This window comes from Nerophis lumbriciformis, linkage group LG17 (assembly GCF_033978685.3).
Source record: "Nerophis lumbriciformis linkage group LG17, RoL_Nlum_v2.1, whole genome shotgun sequence".
Classification (NCBI taxonomy): domain Eukaryota; kingdom Metazoa; phylum Chordata; class Actinopteri; order Syngnathiformes; family Syngnathidae; genus Nerophis; species Nerophis lumbriciformis.
The window spans coordinates 19,630,001-19,648,342 of record NC_084564.2 but is presented as its reverse complement, the minus strand read 5'-3'; the positions used below and the strand labels follow the sequence as shown (position 1 = coordinate 19,648,342).

At 40.1% G+C, this 18,342-nt stretch overlaps 1 protein-coding gene across 8 annotated transcripts in view; it reads left to right on the top strand.

Moving 5' to 3' along the window:
• Positions 1-18,342, top strand: part of kirrel3b (kirre like nephrin family adhesion molecule 3b) — a 430,118-nt gene that overhangs the window by 329,344 nt on the left and 82,432 nt on the right. The window lies entirely within an intron of this gene.

Sequence of the window (18,342 nt, the reverse complement as noted above, 5' to 3'; positions counted from 1 at the left end):
GCCATCTCCGGGTTGGGGAGGAGATCTTGCCCCAAGTGGAGGAGTTCAAGTACCTAGGAGTCTTGTTCACGAGTGGGGGAAGAGTGGATCGTGAGATCGACAGGCGGATCGGTGCGGCGTCTTCAGTAATGCGGACGCTGTATCGATCCGTTGTGGTGAAGAAGGAGCTGAGCCGGAAGGCAAAGCTCTCAATTTACCGGTCGATCTACGTTCCCATCCTCACCTATGGTCATGAGCTTTGGGTTATGACCGAAAGGACAAGATCACGGGTACAAGCGGCCGAAATTAGTTTCCTCCGCCGGGTGGCGGGGCTCTCCCTTAGAGATAGGGTGAGAAGCTCTGCCATCCGGGGGGAGCTCAAAGTAAAGCCGCTGCTCCTCCACATCGAGAGGAGCCAGATGAGGTGGTTCGGGCATCTGGTCAGGATGCCACCCGAACGCCTCCTTAGGGAGGTGTTTAGGGCACGTCCCACCGGTAGGAAGCCGCGGGGAAGACCCAGGACACGTTGGGAAGACTATGTCTCCCGGCTGGCCTGGGAACGCCTCGGGGTCCCACAGGAAGAGCTGGACGAAGTGGCTGGGGAGAGGGAAGTCTGGGCTTCCCTGCTTAAGCTGCTGCCCCCGCGACCCGACCTCGGATAAGCGGAAGAAGATGGATGGATGGATGGACTATATAAATTGTTGCACATAAATAAAATATGTGAAAATAAATTGTAATGGGGGGCTCAAAATAAAATTATGTTTAGGGCCCTGATTTAGCCAGGGACGGTCCTGCTTTACTACTCACTGCAGCCAATTATTTCATTTGACAATTAAAACATGTGGCACCAAAAAAAAACTGACTGTGTAAAAAAAAAAATCTGATGATTAGCATTGAAAAAATTGTCATTATCCAGGAAGTCAGTGTTCTGCCTATCAGACCACAAATGTGAACTGAATTGAACCACTGGAATAAATGACCTTGTTGCATAGCATGCCAATACATTGAGATGCACCTGTATTTTGTAGCAAACCTGTATCAAAGGTCGGACAGCCTCTTGGAACACATTCTGTATTACATTAAGTGTCTTACAAAAGGTCCACAACCCTGTCTGGGTGCCAATTTTATATTCAACCAACCAACACTTTAGGGACCTTCTTTGTTTTTGCTGAAAGATCCGATCCAGCTGAAAGAGCCTCAGACACATTCAGAGATGTTCTCCAAATGGAAAATGCATAGCCTGCCTGCATGATCTGAACAGTTCTGGCTATGCTTGAATTGGGCCACAGCCAGCTCGAGAGTGAGAGAGCAGCGGTGGTGAAAAGGCATCCTGCCATCCAGTGAGGAAGTTCTTAACATGTGTTTGCATCATAAATTAAACAGGATGCATCACAACCACCACTCATGTGTGTATCATGTTGGTCTATGCCAGTAAATACACTATAGCTAACTTATTTTTAATAACAACTAAGTTTTTTTTGTTAATTTCTAGTATCACTTGTCTCCTTTTTCCCTTTACAAACAAACTGGTTAATTTGTGTTATATAACTGGCTGCCTGGCCACAGACCGTTTCTTTTTTTTTTTTTTTTTTGCTCCCTGAGCTGCAGAAAGTGGAAATATGTGACAGTTTGAGCTACAAGAAGGTGTGCAAAAGTGTGCTTTCCTTAAATAGGTCACACAATAAGTACATGAATATCTGTCTGCATCTGTATGCTGAGGTGAACCCAAGGTTGAGCTTTGAGATTGTTTTAAAGAATCAATGCTCACATATGTGAGTGCAAATACAGAGATAAAGTGGGAGAGAGGGATACAAAAATGTCAATATATTATCAATTTCCATATTACCGTACTTTCCGGGCTGTAGAGCACACCGTTACTCAAGCCGCACCCACCAAATGTTAGAAAAATATATAATATTTTCACATATATTAGCCACACTAGACTATAAGCCATGGATGTATACCGGTATGAAATATTTTGTACATGTTTACGTACATACCGTATTTTTCGGAGTATAAGTCGCACCGGAGTATAAGTCGCACCTGCCGAAAATGCATAATAAAGAAGGAAAAAAACATATATAAGTCGCACTGGGGTATAAGTCGCATTTTTTGGGGGAAATTAATTTGATAAAACCCTACACCAAGAATAGACATTTGAAAGGCAATTTAAAATAAATAAAGAATAGTGAACAACAGGCTGAATAAGTGTACGTTATATGAGGCATAAATAACCAACTGAGAACGTGCCTGGTATGTTAACGTAACATATTATGGTAAGAGTCATTCAAATAACTAACATATAGAACATGCGATACGTTTACCAAACAATCTGTCACTCCTAATCGCTAAATCCCATGAAATCTTATATGCCTAGTCTCTTACGTGAATGAGCTAAATAATATTATTTGATATTTTACGGTAATGTGTTAAAAAGTTCACACATAAGTCGCTCCTGAGTATAAGTTGCACCCCCGGCCAAACTATGAAAAAAACTGCGACTTATAGTCCGAAAAATACGATACCTTAATTGTTTTCAAACGGTGTCTGTAACACGGGAGTAAAACAGCTGATTAAACAAAACAGAAGTAATTGCATGGACCTGCTAGCTGCGGAAGCTAGCGCTCCAATCAGCTAAAAAAACTCAATATCTTCACAGTGGCAGTTTGGTGAATTTACGAAACTGAAACAATACAAAAATTATGTTATTGTAAGTTAATAATACTGTACTAACACAGACTTTTGTAAATGTGTTAGCATATTTGCTAATGCTAACGACGCTAGCTTGATTACATTACAGTAGCATGTACAAATATGCATTAGAACACTCCTACAGACATCACGCATGGGACGGTTTAGTAAGTATGAATTGTTTTAGTTATATTGTAAAACTTACAATCGTTGCTTGGAGTGATGCATGAAGAATCATTTCGAGCAGAAACCCAATGGACCGTTATACTTCCAGGTCCAGGCACAAAACAGGAAGTAGATCTTAAACCAGCAGCACTTGCAGTGAGCAAACTAGCCCAAAAGACTGCGCCATAGGACAAACAATAACACATCATTTTAGTGTGTCTCTTGGTGTAATGTGAAAACTAAAAATTATGGCCGTTAGCGGAAAAAAATATTTGAAAAATTGCCGCACCGTTTTTATATGCCGCAGGATTCAAAGGGTTGGAAAAAATGTTGGCTTATAGTCCGGAAAATACGATGTTTGTGTATTATTATTCCTTTCTTCCAATTTTCTCAAATTATTGACAAATTATTCAAAAACCAATCTTGGTATCTGTATTGGCTGTCTAAGAGTCATTTTACTTGTTCATGAAATGTTTGTAGACCTAACAAAAAGCGTTTGACATAGTCACGATATCCAAACAAATTTGAACAATACAGAATCGAGGGGTGGCCTTGAACTGGGTTAAAAGCTCCTTAAAGGTGCTGTTTGAAACTTGGTCACAGTAACATTTTCCAAAGCAAAAAATGTAAAAACACCACCCGCTAGCTTATGTTACTATTAAATTACTATTATGCTAAATTACTGTTATTAGCTAACAACATATAAAGTTAATGCGCGTGCATGTGTTACGTAGGTACATATTTACGTCATTATGTACGAGAAGTTGTAACAGGGCGGGATATACTGTGTAAAATACATTGGAAAGTTGGCACCCTCTTGGCGTCTGTGTAGATGTAACAAACAGCCCCTTAATTCATTTGAGGGTTAAATCACTAAGATGATTCCCGAGCACGGCCAACCGCTGCTGCTCACTGCTCCCCTTTAACTTTAACAAACAGGAAGCAACATATGAAGCTAAAAGAACAAACATCTTGAGGCCGAGTTCAGTATTATTTGCAGAACTACACTGTAACTTTGTCAGATTAATAGTATTTAACTGTATTATTTTGTTAAATTAGGCTCATAAATGCCTAACCTTAACCCTGAAAAAAAAAATACATAAACCTTGTCCCTTTTGGGGTCGCAGGGGGTGCTGGAGCCTATCTCAGCTGCATTCGGGCGGAAGGCGGTGTACACCCTGTACAAGTTGCCACTTCATCGCAGGGCCAACACAGATAGACAACATTCATACTCACAAACACACAATAGGGCCAATTTAGTGTTGCCAATCAACCTATCCCAAGGTGCATGTTTTTGAAGTGCGAGGAAGCCGGAGTCCCCGGAGGGAACCCACGCAGTCACGGGGAGAACAGCCAAACTCCACACAGATAGACCCCGGGGATTGAACCTCCGTATTGTGCGGCACATGCACTAACCCTTGTTCTACCCCAATTGTAATTTAGTAATTACGTATTTAAAAATACAGAAATTGCCAGGTCGGATACATTGTGGTTGTCTATGACCTACAACATTTTTTGCAGGATCATAAATTTGGGAATGTCATTGCATAGTGCAGGTGTACCTAATAAAATGTCTGACGAGCCTCCATTAAAATGACGCTTCAACTATATTTCTGAAGAAAATAAATAAAACAGTAGCCATTAAAACACACTGCATTTGCTTTCCCATAAAAAGCCTTTTGAAACCGTGCATTATTAACGTCCACATTTACAAGCTGGCGTCCTTCTCCGCCTTTGTTGAGCAACATTGCACGGTGGCAAATCATGTGACGATGCACACACAAATAAATAAGCATTCCAAACTCTACTGTAACATAATAAACTGTAACTTTCGCACCTCGGCTTTGTCCCTAAAGCATCTGGAGTCAATATTTCACATATACAGTGCATTCAAAAATGGCATCTTCCTTCCATGTGCTCACAATTCACGTTCACCTCAGTTCCGTATCTCCCCTCCGGCCATACTAGCAAACCTTGAGACCTCCGATTTCGGGAGGTTGGGGTGGGAGGGGGTGAGAGGGCGTGGTCGAGGTGGGGCGTGGGGCGTGGTTGGGGGCGTGGTTAAGAGGGGAGGAGTATATTTACAGCTAGAATTCACCAAGTCAAGTATATATATATATAAATAAATACTTGAATTACAGTGTTCATTTATTTACACATATACACACACATAACACTCATCTACTCATTGTTGAGTTAAGGGTTGAATTATTCTCTGTCATTATTTTTCTAACCATGCTGAACACCCTCTCTGATGATGCATTGCTGTGTGGCACGCACAAAAGTGCTTTCATCAAATTCACTAGAGTCTGGAATCTCCCATCTCTCCCTAGCATGGCCCAAAACCGGTCAATCTTTGCTTCCTAAGGAAGATCTTCACTGCCAAGCACTTGGTAGTCCACTTCTTCTTCCCGTAGGCTATCCAGGTCCAATTGCAGCTGCGGCTTGGAACTTACAAGCGTATTTCTTCATCTTACTCGTCGTCGGCGTCGGCGTCGCCACGGCTGTATCTTCCTCATTCTTCTGCTTCGTCTCCTTGTTGTGTGCGCAGTTGTGCACTGCACTCTATAAAAGCCCTATATGTTATTGTCACATATGCATGTACAGTAGATGACAGTATCGTCCTGTTTAAGAGTGTCACAACATTGCTGTTTATGGCAGACAAACTGCTTTACGGTAGACAAAAACGTGACTGCTGTTGTTGTGTGTTGTTACCGCGCTGGGAGGACGTTAATGAAACTGCCTAACAATAAACCCACATAAGAAACCAAGAACTCGCCCTCGATCATTCTACAGTTGTACCGTGATTGGGCAGGCACGCTGTTTATATTGTGGGAAAGCGGACGTGAAAACAGGCTGTCTCACTCAGGTCCGCATGGAGCTGGAGGGGGCGTGGCCTCCAGCTCCGGCTGAATTTCGGGAGAGTTTCGGGAGAAAATTTGTCCCGGGAGGTTTTCGGGAGAGGCGCTGAATTTCGGGAGTCTCCCGGAAAATCCGGGAGGGTTGGCAAGTATGCCTCCGGCGTGGTCTGACTCGGAGGTTAAACACATTAGCATCTAAATACACAATGTACTGGGGATGTTGCCGAAATGAGAAGGATTTAGAGGCCAACAAGTATGATTGTAAATCCCGGACATATACTGCTGACTTCAGCTCGGTCCATAGCAGTCAATTAAGCGGCGGTAATTATTGAGAGCAGATGGGCGACTATAACTCCCTGATGCATGACTTCACTTATTCCCCTTAGACTTCACTAATCACTGAGACTCGTCCCACTGTGCCTCCGCACTGGTCCCTTCATTAGGTACAGATCAGATACGCCGCATGTTTTGCCCACGACTTCATCAATATTCTTCCAACATTTCTAGTCCCGCTGCACCCGCGGAGCATTGACCCACATGGGAAGAGATGGAGATGAAGGCGGTGCCAGGCTACTCCCGGCGTTTGTATTGCAAACAAGCCGAGCCGTGCGCCAATGGTTGGGACTAATTAATAAGGAGCATGCACATGCGATTGCGGAGAGGATTGTTTTTTTTATTTTTATTTTTTTTTTAAGCAGAGTCAGCAACATTACTACACATGCTCTCCCTGTTTAATCAAGCAGATGACGGCAAATTTGTTTCAAAGGGACTTGGTGCGAGGATAAAGCCGTGACTGTAATACATGATTATTTTGGTTCTAGCTTTATTGTCCGGTAAAATCACATAAATATTGTATTTTTCTATTCCTCGTGTAGTGTTTTTACTCAAGTGCTCCCATTTGTCTATTGCTTACAGCAGTGTTTTTCAACCTTTTTTGAGCCAAGGCACATTTTTTTCATAGAAAAAATACGGAGGCACACCACCAGCAGAAAAGGTTAAAAAAATGAAACTCCACCAGGTTGTCGTGCCTTATTTTGAGTTTGTTACTGTTTCCTGTGCGTCATGCTTTAGTTCCTGTCTTGCGCTGTTATTTTGGTGACCCTTTGTGTTTTGTTGGTGTTCTCCAGTAGCAGCTGCACACCTTCCTTTGAGTGCTATTGCCCGCATCCGGTTTGTTTTCGCAATCAAGACAATTGAAATTATGCGTACGTTATCCTTCTATGCGGGGACATTGTTGATCGTCATGTCGTGTACGGATGTGCTTTGTGGACGCTGTCTTTTCTCCACACGCTGTAAGTTTTTGCTGTCGTCCAGCATTCTGTTTTTGTTTACTTTGTAGCCAGTTCAGTTTTACTTTTGTTTTACATAGCCATCCCTATTCTTCAGTGCCTTTTCCTAACGGGACTTGCCTTTTGTTAATTTTTGGTTTAAGCGTTACATACCTTTTTACCTGCACGCTGTCTCCCGCTGTGCTCTGCATATTGGGATCACGACAAACCATCCTCGACGCGTTCCGACTTCTACAAAGCAATGAACTACCTGCTGCCACCTACTGTTATGGAGTATTACAAGATCCTGCCAAGCTCTACACAGCACAGGCACTAGACAACGGCACATTATTATGATTATTGATTTGCAAAAAATATTTTTTGGACCAATTAGGTGAAGTTGCATAATTTCCCACGGCACACCAGACAATATCTCACGGCATACTAGTGTGCCGCGGCACAGTGGTTGAAAATCACTGGCTTACAGCAGTGTTTCTTAGCCATCGGCCCGGGGACTATTTTTGGTCAAAATAATATCTATTTCTCAGTTGTCGTCTGTATGGGCTGCAGCGGTACTCAATGATACACGTTTTCACCACTTGTGGCAGTAATGACAATATCAACCAAACAGAAGAAGACTGGAGCTAAAATCATACAGAAAAGCGCAAAAATATGACCAAAGTAGTGAAGCAGTATTTTTATTTGCGCTTAAATTTGATGGTTTAGTAAAGAAACAGACATTATTAATCTGGTTTTATTTAATTTAGCGCAACATAATTGTATATCAATATATTTTTTGTGAGTTATTTGAGTCCCTTCTTATGCAGTATATTTAGTTAGTACTTAGTTTTCTAATCAGCCTGTGTTAGATAAATAAAAATATATGTGTGATTAACACATGGGTTCATATCATTTGACAAGGTTGTAAACTGTAAGCAGGTTAGGTATAATTATTGATTTTAAATATGATTACAATCCATAGTACGATTACTAATTCAGTGTTAATATTTGGAAAAGTCTGGTTCCAAGGTCAAAAAAGCGGGCCGTACGTTTGACACCTTTGAACGAGGCTGGTTTTGGGGCCGCATTTCCAGAAAGTTAAGGACCGGGGGGCTGGACTTCTCTCTTCACTTTTAGTCTTATGTTGTATGTTCCAGATAACCAATGTCCTCTACAGTGGACTTTTGGTTTTGCTCTATTTATTTTGTAAGAGTTACAGGAGCGCTCTGCTGTTTTAAGGACATTCTGCAAAAAAGCTAGTCAAAGATCATCTCTCCGACAGCACTCTAGTGTTTTTTAAGAATCTGCTGCCAAAAAGAACTGAATTCGTTGGCCACCAGTTGAATAGCTCAAATGGAACTTTGAGAAACACTACTATTATAACTAAAGACTACTGACTGCATCTGAAGTAAAGACGAAACAGGAACATCTTAGTTACAGTAGGAAGGGGATTCAAACGACCCAATGTTGCTTCTCTGACACATGAAATGTGAAAAATGTGAGGTGTGCACTATCCACTTTAGCCACTAGAAGGCAGTAGAGTGTTAAATATCTTAAAATATATTTTGTGTATTCCAACTTTGACCACATCATTAATTGCGATGTAGAGTAGTGATTTCCATCATTTTCAGGAGACTGCATTGCAAAATGATTAACCCCCACCTTCCTCTGACACGAGATCCACCCAAGAATGGGGCCATATGAATCTCTTCCCTACTGTAGTAAAAACAATAGTTTGTAATTGTCTGCCAAGGAGAAGAGAATTGGTAACTTAAAGGACCCTAAAATAGCAGGGTTGTCAATGAAGTTGCTTACTGAAGTTTGAGTCCTTTGACTTGAGTGGTGTTCTTCCATCATTTTCGGTAGACTGCATTGCAAAAGGATTAAACCGCCACCCTCTTCCTCTCACGCGAGATCCACCCAGATATGGGGCATTATGAATCTCTTCCCTACTGTACATAAACCGCATTATGAAAAAAATGTGTAACTGCTAAAAAAGAGAGGACCTAAAGAGGTGCCTTGAGGAACATCTTAGTTACGTAAATCACGCTTGAAAATTTGTCCCACGGACCGGGGAGTGGGAGGTATTTATTTATTTTTTAAATTTTTTTTTTGTTCATAAAAAAAATACAATCATGTGTGCTTGCGGACTGTATCCCTGCAGACTGTATTGATCTATCCATTCATCCATCCATCTTCTTCCGCTTATCCGAGGTCGGGTCGCGGGGGCAGCAGCCTAAGCAGGGAAGCCCAGACTTCCCTCTCCCCAGCCACTTCGTCCAGCTCCTCCCGGGGGATCCCGAGGCGTTCCCAGGCCAGCCGGGATATATAGTCTTCCCAACGTGTCCTGGGTCTTCCCCGTGGCCTCCTACCGGTCGGACGTGCCCTAAACACCTCCCTAGGGAGGCGTTCGGGTGGCATCCTGACCAGATGCCCGAACCACCTCATCTGGCTCCTCTTGATGTGGCGGAACAGCGGCTTTACATTGAGCTCCCCCCGGATGACAGAGCTTCTCACCCTATCTCTAAGGGAGAGTATTGATCTATATTGTTCTATAATGTAGGAACCAGAAATATTAATAACAGAAAGAAACAACCCTTTTGTGTGAATGAGTGTAAATGGTGGAGGGAGGTTTTTTGGGTTGGTGCAATAATTGTAAGTGTATCTTGTGTTTTTTATGTTGATTTAATTTAAAAAAAAAAAAAAAAAAAGAAAAAAAAAAAATGTTTTTTATTTTTTTATTTCTTGTGCGGCCCGGTACCAATTGATCCGGTAACGGTGGTTGGGGACCACTGATGTAAATCACAAGTTTGGACCCCAGTGTTCTATGTTTGTTAGCAAGTCAGAAAATACTTCTTTTTTTTTTAAAGTTTTTCCTAATAAATTCAGTTTACAAAAAAAAGATAACACTTGAGGCGCTGTGTTAGGGGCGGCATAGCTCGGTTGGCAGAGAGGTCGTGCCAGCAACTTGAGGGTTCCAGGTTTGATTCCCGCTTCTGCCATCCTCGTCACTGCCGTTGTGTCCTTGGGCAAGACACTTCACCCACCTGCTCCCAGTGCCACCCACACTGGTTTATATGTAACTCAGATATTGGGTTTCACTATGTAAAGCGCTTTGAGTCACTAGAGAAAAGCGCTATATAAATATAAATTCACTTCACAAAAAATTCACTTAGCAAGATTAAAATTTAAAAGTGGGAATCTGTTAATAAAGTTAAAGTTAAAAAGTTAAAGTACCAATGATTGTCACACACACACTAGGTGTGGCAAAATGATTCTCTGCATTTGACCCATCACCCTTGATCACCCCCTGGGAGGTGAGGGGAGCAGTGAGCAGCAGCGGAAGCCGCGCCCGGGAATCATTTTTGGTGATTTAAACCCCTCCCCAATTCCAACCCTTGATGCTGAGTGCCAAGGTAATGGGTCCCATTTTTATAGTCTTTGGTATGACTCGGCAGGGGTTTGAACTCACAACCTTCCGATCTCAGGGCGGACACTCTAACCACTAGGCCACTGAGTAATGTGTTCACAGTGGTACAAATTCCTCTATAGAACAGTTATACTTTAATGTTTTTAGGAATTTCCTGCAAGAATGTTTGTCTCCCAAGTTTTGAACAGAACTGGTGTCATTCCTGGGTCGTATCTCAAGGAGACAACAAACACATCGATACATTAGAGTATAGGTCACTATTTGAGGAGATATGCACAAAAAATCAAGAAAATATGTAGTAAATGCACAGTTTTGTCTGTGCCATTTTGGATTGATATCGCTTCTGTGGTCAAAAATCAAGTCCAGCAGCAATGTGTAGTTCTTTTGGTCCAGCGCCTCGTGATCACCAAACACCCCGTAGCTACCAGTCGGCGTGGTCCTACTGAAGTCAGCCAGCCGGGCGACAGTGCGGGGCTCTTATTGTTAGGACGGCGAGCCACAAGCAGATGGTCTGCAAACAGCTCCACCAAGCACCCTCATGTCTGAGTCTGATCCTACTTGAGAACAGCTGTCTGCAGTGACCTGGAGAGGCTGCAGACCGAGCTGTAAGGACAACAATCCATGTTGGCGCCACATACAGCAAAAAAAAAAAAAAGAAAAGAAAAAGAGAGTGATGTTGGCGGATTGTTCCCACAACACCATCTGCTATTCACTTTCTTGGTACACCTATCAAACTGTATAGACCTCCTTCCATCCGTCCCTGTGACCCCGCTGCTCCAGCTCGTCTTCTTTTGATGATCGCGAAGAATCAACACTCTAGATTATTGATGCGCTGTCGCACGACGCCTCCACAGTGCCTCGCCCGCTCCGCAACTCATGCATTCATACATTAATGCGGAAAAATGACTTTTTATTAAGCCGATGTCTGTCAAGTATTAAAGGTCGAAGGTTCAAGAAAAAAAAAACTTCCTTCTAGACTGTTGACAACTGTGTCTCTCAAAATGTTTTTCCGTACATCAGTACACCACGCACATTGCAGGAAGAATGTTATTATTCTCAAGGAATAATATTTGCGGAAGTAAACTTGGATGTACTCTGGAGTGGTGTTTCTTAACCATAAGGCCGGGCCGAGAGCGTCAACTAGTGGGCCGTCGAAAAATATCTGTTTCTCAGCTGTGGTTCGTATGGGCCGCAGCGCTACTTAGTTGTGATTAGTGTTGTCCCGATACCAATGTTTTGGTACCGGTACCAAAATTATTTTGATACTTTTTGGTACTTTGCTAAATAAAACAAAAAATGGCATTATCGGCTTTATTTTAACATCAAACATATGCTTCTTATTGCAAGTTGGTCCTTAAACAAAATAGTGACAAGACAACTTGTCTTTTATTAGTAAGTAAGGAAACAAAGACTCCTAATTTAGCTGATGACATATGTAGTCATACCAAAGACTATAAAAATGGGACCCTTTACCTCCCTGCTTGCCACTCAGCATCAAGGGTTGGAATTGGGGGTTAAATCACCAATATGATTCCCGAGCGCGGCCACCGCTGCTGCTCACTGCTCCCCTCACCTCCCAGGGTGTGGAACAAGGGGACGGGTCAAATGCAGAGAGTAATTTTACCACACCTAGTGTGTGTGTGACTATCAGTGGTACTTTAACTTTTTTTTAACAGTAACATACTGTGTCATTTTTCATTTTATTATTTTGTCAAAATGATTAAGGACAAGAGGTAGACAATGAATTATTAATATACTTGTTCATTTACTGTTAATATTTGCTCACTTTCTCTTTTAACATGTTCTATCTACATTTCTGTTAAAATGTAATAATCACTTATTCTTCTGTTGTTTGATACTTTACATTAGTTTTGGATGATACCACAAATTTTGGTATCAATCTGATACCAAGTCGATACAGGATCATACATTGGTCATATTCCAACTCCTCATGTGTCCAGGGACATATTTATTGGGTTCACAAACATCCATCCATCCATTTTCTACTGCTTGTCCCTTTCAAGGTAGTGGGGGGTGCTGGATCCTATCTCAGCTGCATTCGGGCATAATATACATTTTAAAAAAACGAAAGAAGATGTTGTGGGAGGGGTGGGGGGGAGGGGGACCGGTACTTTTCAGAGGCGGTATAGTACCGAATATGATTCATTAGTATCGCGGTACTATACTAACACCGGTATACCGTACAACTCTAGTTGTGATACACTTTTCCACCACTTGTGGCAGTATTGACAATATCAAACAAACGGAAGAAGTCGAGAGCTAAAGTCATGGAGAAGTTCACTTTATGGCACATGCAGCAAAAGGTATCGAAATAAGGCACTAATGTTGTCCCGATACCAATGTTTTGGTACCGGTACCAAAATTAATTCGATACTTTTCGGTACTTTTCTAAATAAAGGGGACCACAAAAAATTGCATTATTGGCTTTGTAATTTAGTCCTTAAATAAAATAGTGAACATTCTAGACAACTTATCTTTTATTGGTAAGTAAACAAACAAAGACTCCTAATTAGTCTGCTGACATATGCAGTAGCATATTGTGTCATTTATCATTCTATTATTTTGTCAACATTATTAAGGACAAGTGGTAGAATATTAATTATTAATCCACTTGTTCATTTACTGTTAATATCTGCTTACTTTCTCTTTTAACATGTTCTATCTAAACTTCAGTTAAAATGTAATAATCACTTATTCTTCTGTTGTTTGATACTTTACATTAGTTTTGGATGATACCACAAATTTGGTTATCAATCCGATACCAAGTCGTTACAGGATCATACATTGGTCATATGCAAAGTCCTCATGTGTCCATGGACATATTTCCTGAGTTTATAAATATAATATAAATTAAAAAAAAAAAAAAGATGTTGTGATGTCAAAAAATATTGACGTAATCATAGTAGTATTGACTAGATACGCTCCTATACTTGGTATCATTACAGTGGATGTTAGGTATAGATCCACCAATGGCATTTGTTTACATTTTGGTACTTTTCAGAGGCGTTATAGTACCAAATATGATTCATTAGTATTGCGGTACTATACTAACACCGGTATACCGTACAACCCTAGTTGTGATACACTTTTCCACCACTTGTGGCAGTAATGACAATATCAAACAAACAGAAGACGCCGAGAGCTAAAGTCATGGAGTAGTTCACTTTGTGGCACATGCAGCAAAGGTATCGAAATAAGGCACTGTTTGATTTGATGTGAACCAGTACTCTGTGGTTGCGACAAACCTTTGTCGGTACCTTTAGAACTGATCCCTACTGGTGGATGTTATGACACCTTCCTTCCTTCTCCTTCTAGTTCACTCCATCACCTTCAGCTTCTTTAGCAATACATTTGATCACCTTGGAGGTGTCTTTGGGCTCATCATCATGTTGAAAAACTGCAATGCAGACCAGTATACCATGCTCCAATTCATGTTGAACCGCCAGCAGCCACAATGTTAGATCTATCCTGTTATACAAGCTGCACACTGGCTACTCTCAAGTAAAGTTTCATTGATATAGTGTCGACTGCAGGTTCAACGTGTGGCAATAGAGGGACTTCAAAACAGTAATTATGGCACCACCTCTTCTTGATAGGTCTTTTTATGGGTCAGTTAGTGTGCTTCAGTCATTTGAAGGGAAGATTAATTAGTGCCTGGATTGATGGTAATGTGCATTTATGTCCTCAGAAGTCTCTTGGCAGCTGGACCAGGAGGGGGAAAAAAAGGCTTGGCATGACTGAAAAGTACCGCGCTTTGTGACAATGTGTTGTGAATTGGCTTTAATATCACTGTGTGTTAGCAAAAAAAATAAGAAGAAAAAAAAAAAATAAGAGCCTTGCCATTCCCAACACCTCCTCTGCTCTTTAATGTCTGCCTTGCTGCTCTTCAGCTTCTGGCTGGATTTTTTTTTCTTTATGACAGTCCTCTCCAGCACCGCATCTGTCATTTTTCGCCTTTTGAGAGTCCCTCTGCCCACATTTTTATCCACGCAATTAACCACTTGCATGGCTAAAAACACCCAACGGGGCGACTGACATTGCAGCGCCGAGCGCAGATTGCTTTGACACACACACCCACTTGGCCCTGTAATAGGTGCCTGTAGTCATTGGAAATGGACTAACGGAGAGAGAAAACACACACATACACTTAGCTGATCGTTAGCAAAAGGAACATAATTGTTTATTGTGGTTTGCAGGGTAAATGGTGCTTTTATTTCTGACCTGGCACTGTCGAGGTGGAATCAATGCTGGGAGCAACTTTTTACAATCCATTTTCTGACCTTTTTTTTTTTTTTTTTTAGTAGGAGTTTAGTGTGAATGTATTGAGTTTTTTCTTTATTTCTCACTATGTCCAAATGGAATGAAAACATTTGTTTTCATGTTGAGGAAGATATTGTTTATTATTGTTCTTCTTTTAAATAGTCTAATTCATATAGGGGCGGTATAGCTTGGTTGGTAACTTGAGGGTTCCAGGTTCGATCCCCGCTTTCGCCATCCTCGTCACTGCCATTGTGTCCATGAGCAAGACACTTTATCCACCTGCTCCCAGTGCCACCCACACTGGTTTAAATGTAACTTAGATATTGGGTTTCACTATGTAAAGCACTTTGAGTCCCTAGAGAAAAGCGGTATATAAATATAATTCACTTCACACTTCACATTATATCATAAGCCAGGAGTGACAAATGTATGGCCCGAGGGCAAGATCAGGCCCGTGGACAGGTTTTATCCGGTCCGCGGGATGAGTTTGATAAGTATAAAAATTAACCTGAAATTTTTGAATTAAATAAACAGCTGTTCTGAATGTCGCAATAGCAATTATTCGTATCTTTGTAGATGATGCTAGATATGTACAAAAAAACCCACATGATGTTGGTAGTACAATTATCAAAATACATAAACAACATACTGTAATTTGATTTTGATTAAAAAAATATTATCTTGATGCATTGAAAATGAACACCAATGAGTTGACTGATGAACAATATCACATAATTTATTCAGTAAAGATAAATAACGACAAATAAAGTATATATACTATTAACCGCAACAGGTATTTGTAAAAAAAAACAACAACAAAAAACAACAACAACATTATGATTTGTACAATTTCAGAATGTGCTTATTTATGTTTTATGAAGTTGTCTTTATTTTTAAGTTATCGTGCCGTGATTTTAGTAGGTTTTTCTCCCTGTGGCCCCCAATCTAAAATGAGTTTGACAGCCCTGTCATAAGCAATTAGAGGACGCCTCATGCAATACGTGGTGGCTCCCGATAACTAGGGCTAAACTATTTTTGGAAAATACTCTAATTGTGATTATTTTAATTGTCTAATTTTCATGTATTTTTCAAGAAAACACAGGCAATACATTATTTGTATTATAATGTGCAACACAAGCAATAAATCATTTGTATTGTAACATACAATATCATATTTATTATACATAATACATATTTATTATACATAATTATAAACTTACAGTATTGTCAGCACATCGCTTTTATTGTGAAGGCCGGAAGTGTGTTTGTCTTCGAGCTGTTACCTGACTTGTGCAATGTTGCCAATCTTCCTAATTATAGCAACTTTCCGTCTCACCATAGGGACTTTTTTCCACCCTCAAAAGCAACTCGCGACAAATCTAGTGACTTTTTTTGGATGTATTAGAGATTTTGAAGCATGTATCACTCTGCAGTTAATGCCCTCAATGTTAGGCTTTAACAACGTTAGCGATCATCTTTATTAGACCATCGCTTAAATTAACATACCTGCTGGTGGCGGTGTCAAGTTAGCTAGTAATCAATGCTGCATGCTCGCTACTGTAGCTGCAGTCAGAGCGCTAATGTGTGCAGACGGCACGGCGGGCGAGTTGCCACAGCTTTTGTTTGTTAATGGAATGGTTCATCGTCGCTTCAATTGCAACCATAACACATTGACACAAAATTAAATTCTTCTTTTCACAATTGGATTGACACATTCAGGTAATTAACCGCACGAAACAACGCAATGTTGACTTCTCTCATTTTATCCCATTGCGATTAAATTGCAAAAGCAATTGTTAAGCCCTGCCCATAACAACTAGTTTCACTTTTAATTTTTTTTTTTTATGTATTATTAATTCACCTGCGATTAGGATGGTGACTTGTCCAGGGTGTGCCCCGCCTTCCGTCCAAGTGCAGCTGGGATAGGAAGCAGAAAGTGGCAAGCAGTAAAAAAAAAAAATGGATGGATGGTTATTTAATCACTATGAAAAGTATGCCCCCAAAACAATGCTGCTTATTTCCCCTCATGGAAACAAAACAATGTATCTACATCAAGCTATCTACTGTATCTACACTACAGGTGTCAGACGCAAGCATGGGAAAGCCTGGAAATAATATTCATTAAAAAAATACTTCATTTTTCTTACAAAATGTATTAATTTTAGCCATGTTGACAAAAAAAATAAAAAAAATAAAATATATATATATATATATATACATATATATATATATATATATATATATATATATATATATATATATATATATATATATATATATATATATATATATATATATAGCCATTGCATGATGGATTCCAGCCCTTAATATCTTTAATATATGATCTAAGAACCCAGTAAGGCTTCCGAAATAAGTTATTAATATCGAAAGTAAAATACAAGAGTTTAAATAAGTACAAATGAATATATAGAATCATGTGTATACAAATATATTTTAAAATTTGGATCCTGAAAATATACTTTATTTAATTAGTTTTGAATTTGTAAAAAAAAAAAAGAACAAATATATATCTAAACTAATTTATTTGTATAAATATGTTAAAAAAATAAGTGAATAAAATAAAATAATTTCATTATGTTCGAATTTGAACAGGTTGTTTTAGGATGTTAAGTTATTACAATTTACATAAAAAAATGATGTAACAAAACACTTTTTTTTTCAATAAACTCATTTGTTGAAAAATCTTTTTTTTTTTACATTTATTTAGATTTTCTTTTTATTAGTGAGCTTCTTTTTTTTTTGCATGTCCCTTTTTGCTCGTTTGCAGTTATTTTGTGCTTCCCTGCCGTAGAATAGGCAGTGGCGTTCATGCCTTTTTTGGACCATATCCTACTAAATTCTCACAAGAGCGCATTTGGCTGGACCACTTTCTTCTCTTGAGCTTTGGGGCAGCTGAGCGAGTGCCGAACATCTGCACAGCCGAGGGGCAAAAAAAATAAAAAATCAGTTTTCCCTGCACATTATAACCACCCCCACTTGCAAACACACAACCACACACACACACAGTCCTGTTTGGCGGAACAACAGCAATGTTTGTCTGTTGTTGGACTGCTCTTCATCCCCATCCAAGTACAGTCCCTTGTTATTATATTAGAAGTGTTGAACACAGAGAGCAAAAGACAGTGCACATTTGAAACAGATGGCAGCACAAGCATCAACAGTGAAACCAGCTCTTTACTCGAATGACTAATCCACCGTTCTTGATGCTGTAACACAACACCACAGCAACCACAGATGGCAAAAGGTAATGTGGTATTATGCTGAGGCTGTGGCGAGCAAATATTTGCCTCTGCACATATATATGTGCAGTAATTGTATTTCTTTAAATAAGTCATGAAATAAAGTATAGTAGGTAAGACACCGTTTTACACCATAAATAATTTGCCATATATATTGTAGCAAATGACCAGAATAGTGTTTCAGCAGCTGCAAAATATAGCCATCATCTGTTTCAAAAAACTGCAAAACTCATTCGCCAGCTTGCACGTTCACTGTCTGCCTCTACAGGTTTGTTTTTTTTACTCTTTCACAAGAGACACCATTGATATGGAAATGAACACGCACCTTCAAAAGAAACCTACCTTTCCCAATTAGGATACATTAAGTTGTTTATTTTATTTGCATAATCTGAATGCTTATGTTTCTC